Source organism: Olea europaea, unplaced genomic scaffold, assembly GCF_002742605.1.
Source record: "Olea europaea var. sylvestris unplaced genomic scaffold, O_europaea_v1 scaffold1898, whole genome shotgun sequence".
NCBI classification, from domain to species: domain Eukaryota; kingdom Viridiplantae; phylum Streptophyta; class Magnoliopsida; order Lamiales; family Oleaceae; genus Olea; species Olea europaea.
In genome coordinates, this window is record NW_019236785.1 from 60674 (window position 1) to 68339 (window position 7666).

Genomic DNA, 7666 nt, shown 5'->3' on the forward strand with positions numbered 1-7666 from the left:
ATCTTGTACACTGAGGGGCTACGGCCGTGTACAGAATATTGATCAGACGGTTTATGTACATATGATTTATGGTTTTCAGATCATTAGTAGATGTTTACGTGGGATATATATTTTGATGTGAATTTTAATTATACAGTGGATTATTAGTCTTCAGCTTACATTTTTCCCGCTTACAGTTCAGCTTGTGGAGTTTAGATTATGGTTTTTAATTATTGAATTGTTTAATGTACTTACTCATCTCGTTATATATATATCTTTACACACAAAGGACAGTACAACCAACTTTTAAGCACTTCACTCACTGGGATTATTATCTCATATTTTCCTGAACTTTTCCTTATAGGAGGCTGTTGACTGAGCGGTGGTGGAGATTATTTTGATAGTTTTGCAGACATTGCTACCACCAATTGTAGGTTCTTTTGTTTGAAATTGTGTAATCATCAAGTAAAATATTTACATCATGTTGGAGGAAAATTATTTTGGTATTTATATACACCAATGATCATGATGTAATATGGTAATCTAAACTGCTTCCTATTATCCTTTTGAGAGGCAGTTTTGATGTATATGTTATGGATGTTTTTGGTTAAACGAGCAAATGATAGTATTATGTTGGTGTTTTATTTTAATTGGTCAAATGAAGCTTTATTATTAAAGTTTAGCTACTTTTGCCTTGGTGATGGGTCCAGTGCCTAGCTGGCACTTATCATCGGCTCACGTCACGTCTTAAGTCTTAGGACGGGATGTGTCATGTACATTATGGTGTACACTTTAATTTACACTTTGCCATGTGACACTATCCTATTAGACACCTTAAATTTTAAACAATTTTTCCATCCAATTGACACTTGACAACACTGCAATTATCAAACATCGTGTCAAAAATAAGTGTACAAATAGCAAAATTCAATCGGTAAGAACCTTGCTACATGTACACTATGGTGTACACACTTTAGTTTACACTTTGTGATATGATCCAGGAGTCGAGCCCGATGAAGGCAAGTGCGAGACGAGACCCGTTGATAGTCGATGGCGGACCAATGACGCGATCAAGGGTAAAGCAAGTGAAACAAGCGATCGGATTGCTCGTTCAAGAGACCATTGATGGAACCATGTTCAGGACTCAAAATGGAGCAACTTTCATGTTCGGGTCAAAGGCCGAATCAACTTGGATCAATTTGTTATCAAGCGACAAAAGCGGAGGCTGAAGACAACACCATGCGGCCACACCGGCAAAACTACATGCGGTCACACACATGCATACCGAAAATCAAAAGTGCAATTTCAGTTGAACCATGCGATCGCATGGAAATACATCATGCGGCCGCACAAGCCAAATATTTGGCGAATTTTCCAATTTTGGTAATTTTCCATATTTTGTAAGATTTTGATTCTTTTTCATATTTTGGAGATTATGTTGACTTTTGTACAATTTTTACCTAGTTTTTAGGTTTAGTATAAATAGGAGTTTCCATTCAATTGTTAAAAAACCTTTGACATTATTGATATTGAATTAAAAGTGAGATAAATTGTCTTCTCTTCATCGTTCTTCCTTGAACAATTTCGAACTTATCAAGTGTTAACTTGTGGCGTTCAAACAACCGGATTTAATTCTTGGATTGCATGATCAAGGGGTCTTTCAAGCGTCGTTCTTGTTGGGTTTTTTGGTTCGACTTTCTTTTGGGTTAATCCTAAACTTTGGATTAATTTGGCTTTCTTGGGTTCATTAATCTCGTTGTGGGTTTCATAGTCAACGTTGCTACGGGGTTCGCATCAGTTGGTATCAGAGCTTTGGCTCCAAATTAATTGAAGGTTATATCTTTTCTTTATTTGTTGAGTCGTTAATTTTGTTTTCTTTGTTTTTTTCTTTTATTTTATTTGTTCTTTCTTAGTTCTTCTTCGTCCTTGTTTTTCTTTTCATCGTTTCATTTAGTTGTTGGTAGTTTAATCATCTTCTTTCATCAAGGAGTAAAAAAAATGAACAAAGGGGGTTACTGTACATTCGAGGTACTGTTCATCTCGAAGTATTGTTTACAAAAAATAAAAATATATATATAAAAAAAATTTTGATATCATTGTTTGATTTTATGTTTTTTTCTACCAACAACAATTCCTACATTGTGTTTGATTTTTGGGATATTCAATTAGGTTCGAGTCTTTCATTCTTCTTTTGAGTCTATTCACATATTCGTGTCAAAACATTCATCTACTCCACTTATTCAAGTCCTTTGAGTCTCGTGGTCTTTGATTAATATTTGGTTTGTTTGAATTGCCGGTAAAACAATTGATTTAGTTCACTTGGTTCTTTGAAGTGCTTGGAGGGAGACTTTGAGTGGTAAAAGGCCGAGTTGTGAGTTTAATAGAGGAAAAAAGTCATAGTGAGTGTTTTCCGAGTGAAATCTTTGTGAGGCATAAAAAAATGTGTGATATGATGTCGGAAAGAGAAGGTTCTAATTCAAGCCAAAACGGTAATGACAACAATGCATCGGAGGACATGATAAGGAGGTTTGAAAGGGTACTTGGTGATGTTAGAGAGAAGGTGGATAGGCAAGGGGAATGGATGGCACAAATGGGTACTACAATTGCTAATCTTAGCCAGGGACAAGTGGAGATGTCTAATGCTAGGGGGCCAGGTAGGTGTGAATCTAGGAGAGGAAGGGGGGATGAGTATCATAGTGATGAGGATGATTTTGATGAAAATGACATTGATATGGGTTGAGCGAGGCATAGGGGCGATAGGATGGAAAGACGTGGTAGAAATAACTTGGGAGATGAAGTTGATGGAAATTTGGGAAGTATTAAAATGATTATTCCGCAATTTAAGGGGAGAAGTGATCCGGAAGCATATTTAGATTGGGAAAGGAAGGTTGAGATGATTTTTGAGTGCTATAATTATTCGGAGGAGAAAAAGGTAAAATTGGCGGTGCTTGAATTCGTGATTACACGATATCTTGGTGGGATCAAGTACTTACATCACGGTGTAGGGGTCGAGAAAGGCCAATTAGCACTTGAGATAAGTTGAAGATGTTGATGAGGATGAGGTTTGTTCCGAGTCGCTATTATAGGGAAATCCATCAAAAATTGCAAGGTTTGTATCAAGGATCGAAAAGTATAGAGGATTATCACAAGGAGATGGAAATTCTTATGATTCGGGCTAATGTGGAGGAAGATCGGGAAGCTACCATGGCACGGTTCTTGAATGGGTTAAATAGGGATATTGCAAACGTTGTAGAGTTGCAACATTATGTGGAAATTGAGGACATGTTACATGTGGCAATGAAGGTCGAGAAGCAATTGAAGAGGAAGGGGACATCTCGGCAACCGTTAGGTACTTCAGCTCCTAATCCAACATGGAAATCGAAGTGGGATGACAACAATAAAAACGGGGCTACACCTAGGGGTAAAAGTGATTGGCAAAAGGGAAAGGATGAAAATGCTAGCAAACCAATATCAAAACCGGAGGCACAACCGTCGCGCAATCGGGACATCAAATGTTTTAGGTATTTGGGAACGGGGCATATTGCTTCTCAATGCCCAAACAAATGGGCGATGGTGTTGCTGGATAATGGAGAGATTGTGAGCGATAGTGATGGCGAGTTTGATGACATGCCGGCGTTGAGAAGAAAAAGTTGAAGGGCCGGTTGGGGATCTATTAGTCACAAGGCGAGCTCTCATTACTCACGTCAAAGTGGATGACTTGGAATTGCAATGGGAGAACATTTTCCACACTCGATGCCATGTCAACAATATGATATGTAGTGTTATAATTGATGGTGATAGTTGCACTAATGTAGCTAGCGTATCTCTTGTAGAAAAGTTGGGTTTAACATTGTTGAAACACCCGAGACCTTATAAATTGCAATGGTTGAATGAGAGTGGTGAGGTGAGGGTGAATTGAAGAGTGTTAATTAATTTGTCAATTGGGAGTTATAAGGATGAGTTAGTGTGTGATGTGGTGCCAAAGCAAGCGGGACATATTTTATTGGGGCGACCATGGCAATACGATAGGAAAGCTATGCATGATGGGTACAAAAATCGATATAGTTTCATTGAGGATGGAAGGACCATTACTATTGTGCCATTAACACTGGCGCAAGTCTATGAGGACCAATTAAAATTGAGAAGTGAGCAAGAGAGGAGAGCAAAAGAGTTAGAAAAAATGAGAGCAAATAGTGAGTTGGAAAAAAAGAGAGAAAATGTTGAGATAGCCATTAGAGAGAAAAAGAGAGAGTAATCACAAGAGAAAAAAGAAAGAGAGTGCCCCAAGAGAAAAGAGAAAACACGAGCGAATTTCTTTGCAAAAGAGAGTGATTTGAGGAGGGCGGTAGTTGAGAGAAAAGAGATGATCTTGTTCATTTATAAGGAATCACTCCTCAATTTTGAGGAAACTAACCCACCCCTCCCTAGTTTGGCTAAGTCTTTGTTGCAGGAATTCGACGATGTATTTTCGGAGGATGCACCAAGTGGATTGCCGCCTATTCGAGGCATTGAACATCAAATTGACTTCATACCCGGAGCTGTCATTCCAAATCGATCGGCTTATCGAAGTAATCTCGAGGAAACCAAGGAGCTTAAAAAACAAGTGGAGGAATTGATGAGCAAAGGATGCGTGAGGGAAAGCATGAGTCCTTGTGCAGTACTGGTTTGGTTCGTACCAAAAAATGATGGAACATGGCGAATGTGCATGGATTGTAGGGCTATCAACAACATAACGGTAAAGTATCGTCACCTTATACCTAGGTTAGATGACATGGTTGATGAATTACATGGTTCTTGCATAGTTTCTAAAATTGATTTAAAAAGCGGGTATCATCAAATTCGTATGCAGGAGGGTGATGAATGGAAAATGGCTTTTAAAACTAAATATGGTTTATATGAATGGTTGGTTATGTCGTTTGGACTCACAAAAGCACCTAGCACTTTTATGCGTTTAATGAATCATGTTTTACGTGCTTTTATAGGAAAATTTGTTGTGGTTTATTTTGACGACATCTTAATCTATAGCAAAAACCTAGGAGAGCATTTGGAACATTTAAAATGTATGCTAATTGTTTTAAGGAAAGAACAACTCTATGCTAAACTTAAGAAATGCACATTTTGTATGGATAGAATTATAGTTCTTGGATTTGTGGTTAGTGCTAATTGGGTAGAAGTAGACGATGAAAAGATAAAAGCTATTAGAGATTGGCCGACACCTAAAAGCATAACGAAAGTTAGGAGTTTTCATGGTTTGACTAGTTTTTATAGGCGATTTGTGGAGGATTTTAGCACTATCACTGCACCACTCACGGAAGTAGTTAAAAAGAGTGTAGGTTTTCATTGGGGTGATGAACAAGAACTTGCATTTAATACTATTAAAGGTAGATTGTGTGAAGCACCTATTTTGGCATTACCTAACTTTGATAAAACATTCGAGATTGAGTGTGATGCATCAGGAATAGGGATTGGAGCAGTTTTAATGCAGGATCGGAGGCCTATTGCATACTTTAGCGAGAAATTGAGTGGAGCTGCTTTAAATTATCCTACATATGACAAAGAACTTTATGCACTTGTTCGAGCTTTGGAGACTTGGCAACATTATCTATGGCTGAAGGAGTTCGTAATACACACCGATCATGAGTCACTAAAGCACTTGCGGGGACAAGGTAAATTGAACAAGAGGCATGCTCGGAGGATGGAATTCATTGAGACCTTTCCATACGTCATTCGGTATAAACAAGGTAAGGAAAATGTGGTGGTCGATGCGTTGTCGCGAAGGTACGTATTGCTAACTACTCTTGATTCTAAGTTACTTGGGTTTGAACATATTAAGGAATTGTATGAAAAAAAAGGTTGAATTTTCGGATATTTATCTATCATGCATAAAAGGGGCGGTTGATAGGTTCTTTAGACATGAGGGGTATTTATTTCGGGAAAATAGGTTACGTGTTCCTAATTGTTCTATTCGGGAGTTGTTAGTAAGGGAGGCACATAGTGGTGGATTGATGGGACACTTTAGGGTTTAAAAGACTTTAGATGTATTGAAGGAGCATTTTTATTGGCCTAAGATGAAAAGTGATGTTGAACGAATTTGTAGTCGATGCATAGGTTGTAAAAAGGCTAAATCTAAGGTATTACCACAAGGTTTGTACACACCTTTACCTACACCTAGTGAGCCTTGGGTTGATATCTCGATGGACTTTGCTTTGGGTTTACCTAGGACTAAGAGAGGTTGGGATTCTATTTTTGTGGTTGTAGATAGGTTCAGGAAAATGGCACATTTTATACCATGTCACAAAACTGACGATGCCACAAACATTGCTGACTTATTCTTTAAATAGATTGTGTGTTTACATGGGGTTCCTAGAAGTATAGTGTCGAAATCGGGATGTCAAATTTTCGAGTCACTTTTGGAGAGTTTTGTGGGATAAGTAGGCACTAATTTACTATTTTCCACAACTTGTCACCCACAAACAGATGGGCAAACTGAGGTAGTGAATAGGACTTTGACACAATTGTTACGCACAGTAATCAATAAAAATTTGAAGAGTTGGGAGGAGTGTCTACCATTTGTTGAATTTGCATACAATCGAGTTGTTCACTCTACTACATAATATTCTCCATTTGAAATTGTATATTGTTTTAATCCACTAACTCCTTTGGATTTAATTCTTTTACCTGTGAACGAACATGGTAGTTTAGATAGCAAAAAGAAGGCGGAATTGGTTAAGTCACTCCATGAAAAGGTAAAAGCGCAAATTAAAAACAAAAGTAAGTTGTTTGCGTCGTAGGCGAACAAAGGTAGGAAGCGCGTGACATTTGAGCCAGGAGATTGGGTTTGGGTGCACCTTAGGAAAGAGCAGTTTCCAGATCAAAGAAAGTCCAAGTTGCAACCGAGGGGCGATGGTCCATTTCAAGTGATTGAAAAGATAAATGACAATGCTTACAAGTTGGACCTTCCAGGTGACTACAATGTTTCGACTACTTTTAATGTATCTGATCTCTCTCTGTTTGATGCAGGTTCAGATTCAAGGACGAATCCTTTTGAAGAGTGAGGGGATGATATGATCCAGGAGTCGAGCCTGACGAAGGCAAGTGCGAGACGAGACCCGTTGATAGTTGATGGCGGACCAATGACGCAATCAAGGGTAAAGCAAGTGAAACAAGCGATGGGATTGCTCGTTCAAGAAACCATTGATGGAACCATGTTTGGGACTCAAAATGGAGCAACTTTCATGTTCGGGTCGAAGGCCGAATCAACTTGGATCAATTTTTTATCAAGCGACGAAAGCAGAGGCTGAAGATAACACCATGCGGCCACACACATGCATACCGAAAATCAAAAGTGAAATTTCAGTTGAACCATGCGACCGCATGGAAATGCACCATGCGGCCACGCAGGCCAAATATTTGGCGAATTTTTCAATTTTGGTAATTTTCCATATTTTGTTAGATTTTGATTCTTTTCCATATTTTGGAGATTATGCTCGACTTTTGCACGATTTTTCCCTAGTTTTTAGGTTTAGTATAAATAGGAGTTTCCATTCAATTGTTAAAAAACCTTTGACATTATTGACATTGAATTAAAAGTGAGACGTATTGTCTTCTCTTCATCGTTCTTCATTGAACAATTTCGAACTTATCAAGTGTTAACTTGTGGCGTTCAAACAACCGGATTTAATTTTTG

At 38.3% G+C, this 7666-nt stretch overlaps 1 long non-coding RNA gene across 1 annotated transcript in view; it reads left to right on the plus strand.

Annotated features, from left to right (window-relative positions):
• Window positions 1-629, plus strand: part of LOC111378892 — a 2656-nt gene extending 2027 nt beyond the window's left edge. Inside the window, exon 2 of the long non-coding RNA XR_002699928.1 lies at window positions 344-629. This is a non-coding gene — a long non-coding RNA (uncharacterized LOC111378892). The remainder of the gene's footprint in view (window positions 1-343) is intronic.
• The last annotated feature ends 7037 nt before the right edge of the window (window positions 630-7666 follow it).